Raw genomic sequence first — 6,342 nt, 5'->3', positions numbered from 1 at the left:
TACTTTTTTTCTGGGTCCCTATCACATGCAGTATTGTTTTCTATCCTTTGACTTTCAGTCTATGAATTTCCTTTTGAGTTAAATGTATTTCATGTATGTAGCATATTGTTTGTTTTTGTTTCTTGATACACTCTGCCAGTCTGATTCTATGGATTGGTGTTTTGAGGCCATTTACATTGATAGTTATAATTGATATATATTGGCTTCTCTTTGTCACATTGTTTTCCTGCTGTAGGAACCCTACTTTCCCCCTCTATTTAATTGCTTGCTCTGCTTGTTGGTTTTTTCTGTCATGGTTCTTGAAGTTGTGGTCATTTTTGTGGTCGTCTTTTTAGAATATCTATCAGCACTGTAGGGTTGGTTTGGTGGCCATGAATTTCTTCAGTTGTTCTTTGTCATGGAAGTATTTTATCTCTCCATTATATCTGAGAGTTTTGCAGTGTACATTAATCTGGTTTGAAAGTTGTTTTCTTTCACGCCCTGAAATTCTTAACTCCAAGCTCTTCTTGATTTGATGGTTTGTGTTGAGAAATATGTTGTGATTCTGATGGGCTTTTCCTTATAGGTAATCTTTTTTCTTTTCCCTAACAACTTTTAATAGTCTGTTCTTTTGCTTAATTTCTGGGATCTTGATTATTATGTCTCTGGCTATAGATTTATTTTTATTATGGCTAATTGGAATTCTATATGTCTCACTTCTCTGTGTGTCAGATTCTTTTCTCATGCTTGGGAAATTTTCTGCTACTACTTCTGCAAATAGTCCTTTTTACACCATTTGTGTTGACTCCTTTTTTACTGACATTTATCAGTCTTACATTGTTTTTCTCTGCATTATTTTGCAGCTGTTGGATTGTTGTTATGGTTCCTTGTTATTTTTAAGAGATCTGTCCTTTCATAGTTGTTAACAATAAGGATGTCTTCAGTTTTGTTCAAGCAGTTTTGCCAACTTCAATGAAATTCTTAATTTCCTGGATATCTGTTTAAATCTGCTTCATGAATGCTAATTCTTTCCTATGTTGTTCATTCAATATTTCTATCATTTTTTAAAAAAATTTTATTTATTTATGTGTGTGTGTGTGTCCAGCTCAGCCCACCGGGGGGCAGGGCTGGCTGGCATGTGGTGCTGGGGGATTGAACCCCGGTCCCTGTGCTTTGCTAAGCTTGTTCTAAGTAGGTGCTTTAGACCACTGAGCCATCTCACCGGCCCCATTTCCATCATTTTTTTTTATTCTCCTCTTTTTTAAATCTATGTCTTCTTTAGATGCACTAAGCAAGTCTTTCACAATTTTTGTCATTTATTTTTTTATTTTTTTTGGAACCGGGGATTGAACTCAGGCCCTCGTGCTTGCCAGGGAAGCACTTATTCCACTGAACCATCTCCCCGGCCCCATTTATTTTTTTTTTAACCTGAGAGATTATTTCTAATCTGATTTCTTCTATTGCCTGATGGAATTGTTTCTTTACTTCAGTTGCTATCATTTCAGAAATTTTAAGTGTGTGACTCTCATCATGGGGAGTAGGTATATGTACAATACTTTTAACTCCTTTTTTAAAGGAGACAAGTTCTTCTAGATCCTTGTCTCTTAGACTTATTCTGGGTGGGCTGGAGGTCTGAGATTGCCTTTTTTCTCCTTCATTTTGACATTTTTAAAAGCTTTCAATGTTTACCCTGGCTCAGCAATAATAGGAGAGGGGCAGAGCCCTGGTCAGCAAGGCTTCTGTGACGGGGTGTGTGTGTGTGTGTGTGTGTGTGTGTGTGTGTGATGTACATTCACCAAAGCTCCTGCTGTCTGGGATTCAGTGTAGTTTCTGCAGTGGTCGGGGAGGCAAGCCACACCTCAGCAAGCCTCCCACGATGATGGGGTGGTAAGTTTAAGCTCCACAAAGCTTTCCTGGCAGGGGTCGGGAAGGGTAGGGTTCACCAAGGCTCATACATTGGTGGTGGGGGAGAGGGGCTGCAGCTCAGTGAGGCTCCTGACACAGTGGGGGTGGGCCCAAATTTGAAATCCGACATTCATTAAATGATAACTCTGTATTCTGCTTTCACTCCTCTGTCAATGGCAACCTTCATTCTATTTCTTTTTTATACTTGCATGTGTTTTGTAATGCATAATGATTATAATCATCATGGGGAGTAGGTATATGTACAATACTTTTAACTCCTTTTTTAAATCCTCTTCCCCTCCTTCCCCTTTTCTCTTCCTACATCATACTGCATGGTATTTTCATCACTGATGTATTTCATGTAGCACAATGTCCTCAAACTTCATCTGTACTTCAGAATTAGCCAGATTTTCCTTCCTTTTATTTATTTATTATTATTTTGATGAAAGCCACATATTACTTTATTCAAATTAATAACATCAAAACAGCTGTCTTAAGGAGGCCACATGTGTCCCAAGCGCAGCTCATCTGTGTGGTGAGAACGCTTTCCATGGCTGTCCTGAAGCACTGAAGCTACAGGGAAAGGTGGAACTGAATGGTTTTACACTTCTCGTATTAATAACATTTATGCTAAAGTAACTTGGTCGGGTCGACTTTCCAGTTCTTCAGTGTGAACTTTCTGCTTAGAGGAGGCCTTTGGCATCCTGCACAGCCACAGCACTTCCTTGAAATCTTCACAGATCTTCCCATCAGGCTGGTTCTGCTCACACTCCACAGACTGCTTGATCTCAAAGCACCAGGGTCCGGGTCTCCTGCTGCTGCAGCTGAGCCCCCTGGGGCTCCTGATAAGTGATGTCAGGCGTGGAGGACTCACCACTGCCTCCTCCGCTGAAGCCACCTGTGACGGCGTGGCCCAGCATGTGCCCCACGGCAGAGCCCACAGCCACCCCTGCTGCGGTGGTGGCCATCTGGGCCACCAGACCAGGTTGCCGGGACGCAGCAGCGGGCGAGCCCACCGCGGAAGGCAGGGCCACCACCCGGATCTGGGCCGTTGGGGTCGATCTGGGTGCTGACTGAGGCTCAGCTTGCATCTGAGGGGCCTGGCTGGCCAGCCCCGGGAAGTGCAGCTTCGGCTTCCACGAGGCATCTTCAACACACCACTACTCAGCGTCTAGAAACGCCAAACTCCGTGAACACTGTAGTTCTCCTTCCTTTTAAAGGTTGAACATTTCATAATACAGTATGTATACTCAACATTTAAAAAATATAGAGATGGGCCTGGGGAGATGGCTCCATGGTCTAAGACTCTGCCTGGCAAATGCAAGGACCTAAGTTTGATCCTTGGTACTACATGCTATGACAGCCCCAGAACCTCTGGTGCACCATGCTGGTCACTGAAACTGGGCATGGTGGTGTACACCTGTAATCCCAGTGCTGGGAAGCTGAGGCAAGAGGATCACTATGCATCTGAGCTGCATAGCAAGACTCTGTACCAAATAATAAATAAATAAATAAATAATTTTAAGAAATTTCTTCCATTTGACGAGTTGTCAATTTTTCAATTGCTTTATGGGAATTGAAGATGAGTCACCAATAAAGCAATGTCTGTATTGGAATGAAACACAAATTTTTTTTATTTTTTATTTTATTTTTCAAAATTTTATTGATAAACAGATAGCAATGAGACAGTTTCAAATCAAATCGGAAGTACAGTTTCAACAAATAATACACTGCATATATTCTTCTTAGTGGTTAATTGCTGTACAAGATGCGGACTTGTGATCCTATTTACAAACACCATTAGAACAAATCATTCTATTCATTAAGAGAATGCAACTATATATCTATCCTAACCACTTTGAATACACAGATACAAAATGGACATTCATCGGTATACCCCATTTTTTCTAAGTTCCATTATTGAATATTATAGGTGGAAACACAAATATTTTAGACATACACATTCCTTTGTGTCTTAGTTACTTTCTTGTTGCTGGGACAAAATACCCAACACTCAGAAGTGAAAGAAGGAAAGGTTTACTTTGGCTCACAGTTTGTTGAGATTTCAGTCCACAGTTGGATGTTTCCAAGGCAAAGCAGCCTGGCAGAGGGGCATAGAAGAAGAAAAACAGTCCAAGGCAGGGTAGGCAGAAAGTAGCAGCATTCCTTCTGGTTTCCTTTGTTTTCCATCCAGGCTATAAGACTATTGGTTGGTGGCACTCACACTCAGGGTAGGTCTTCCATCTTCAATAAATCCATTCAGTTATCCCCAGAGCTACGTTAAATCAATCAGTGGGCTAATCCAGTATTACACACACTCATGATTAAGTATCACACCCCCATGATCCAGTCATTGCCAAAGCCCCCGCACATGAGTGTATGAGGCATTGGGCACACAACTAGTTCCATCTACATGTAGGCTGTAACACCCTACATGGTCTTGGTTATGTTCAGAGAACAAAAGAAAGTGCAAGGCTATACTGGGAAAGAGAAAAGCTATGTAAATTGGTGTAAAACAAAGTCCATTGCTATAGGCAGTCACTAGGTAAAATGTAAAATCTTATGGTCAGAGTAGACTGCTTTGTTAGTTCATAAGACAGCTTGTCAGGTAAGTATTCCTGAACAGGTGGCTAGCTGTCCTTGTGTTGCTACCTATCCTTATGACTACTCCAATGACATGGCAAATAATGTGTGAGAGTCCTTTCTTCATGGCCTTTCTTAGCTCCATTTTACAAGGATGTGACATAAGTGACTCCATTCTGAATCTGACAACTGTCACATTCTATTTATTCATTCATCTGTTAAGGGACATTAAGTTCCCTTGACCTCTTGGCTATGGTGAATAACGCTGCTCTGAAGTTGGATGAACAAATAGCCTTTGAGACCTTGCTTTCACCTCTTTTTTTTTTTTATATACCCAGTTGTAGAATTGCTGAATCATATGGTAGCTCTACTTTTTAATTTTTGGAAGGACTTCCATATTCCTTACCATTTTACATTTACACTAATGTGCCAAATAGTTCCATGTTCTGCACATCTTTATAAGCGGTCATTACATTATTTTCTTCACAGTAGCTGACCTAATAGGTGTGAGATATAATCTCGTGTGTGTGTGTGTGTGTGTGTGTGTTTAAGTTAAATAGACTTTTTTAAAGAGTAGTTTTGGTTTCACAGAAATATTGAACTGAAAACTTCCATAACCCATAATTCATACATACATCCAGCCTTTGCCATTAGCAATATCCCACACTGCAGTGCTGCATTTGTTACAATCAATGCCATTATCACCCACAGTCCATAGTTTCCATTACAGTTTGCTTTTGGCAGTGTGCATCTTATTGGTCTTAGAAAATAGATAATGACATGTATGCAGGATAGTTTCACTGTATGAAAGTTTAATTTCCATGTTCTTGCCCCACAGGCCTCTAAAACCAACAAACTTTATATGGTTTCACCTTTTTCAGAACATCCGATAGTTGGATCTCACAGTATAACTTTTTCAGATTATTTTCTTTTAGTAAGTCATAAGGCATTTAAGTTTCCTCCATGTCTTCTTTTTGGTTTGTTTGATAGGCCATTTCTTTTTAGTGCAAAGTAGTATTTAATTGTGTAGATGTCTTGCAGCTGATTTACTTATTCCCTTGTCAAAGGACATCTAAGTTGCTTCCAAGTTTTGGCAATTATGAATAAAACTGCATTAAACATCCTTGTTCAAGAGCTGACATGAGTTCTTAGCTCTTTGGGAAAGGCTAGGGAGTGCAATTGCTCTATTTATTGATAAAGATATAGTTATTTTTGTAAGAAATTTCCAAATTGTCTTCCAAAATAGCTGTATCATACGGCAGTCCCACCAGCAATGATTGTTTTCGTTGCTCAACTGCTTCTTTTTAGCACAAATAAATTTCTTCCATTTGACAGTTGTTGATTTTTCAATTGCTTTATGGGAAGAAAATAGCAAATATTTATTCAAACTCTCTTCAGTATAAATTTTGTCATTTAATTTTTGTCAAAGTAATAATGTATTATTTTATTTTTATTTAAAAGAGCCATTAAAAATTTCAGAAAACAAAAGTATTAAGTGTGAAAGAAAAATCTTCACTATTCATATAATCACTATGAACTAAAATCATTCCAGACATTTTTAATTTATTTAGAAAAATGGTGCCCTACTGGGCACAGAGGACTTTGTGTAGTACATAATTTATTTTATTTTTTATTATTTTTCATTTGCCACTATAATGTTAACTCCAAGAAGGCAGTAATTTTTTTCTTTGTCATTGCAGTATCACTGTGACTAGCAGTAGAGTTTAACACATGTAGGTACTCAATAAATACCTGTTAAATGAAGAAATAAGAAATTCTATTTTTATCACATTATCAAAATGTCTTAGCATTTATTTTTCATAGGTCCATAGGTACATATTTTCACCCTCATGTTTTATTGGCGGCATATGTTTT

General features: G+C 38.9%; 1 pseudogene; it reads right to left on the bottom strand.

Moving 5' to 3' along the window:
* Positions 1 to 2,509: 2,509 nt before the first annotated feature.
* On the bottom strand, positions 2,510 to 3,031 carry LOC101568032 (annotated as a pseudogene).
* Positions 3,032 to 6,342: the final 3,311 nt, after the last annotated feature.

This window comes from Octodon degus, unplaced genomic scaffold (genome assembly GCF_000260255.1).
Source record: "Octodon degus isolate 3935 unplaced genomic scaffold, OctDeg1.0 scaffold00058, whole genome shotgun sequence".
In the NCBI taxonomy this organism is placed as follows: Eukaryota; Metazoa; Chordata; class Mammalia; order Rodentia; family Octodontidae; genus Octodon; species Octodon degus.
Note: the sequence above shows the minus strand (reverse complement) of the source record. Positions and strands in the feature narration are given on the sequence as shown.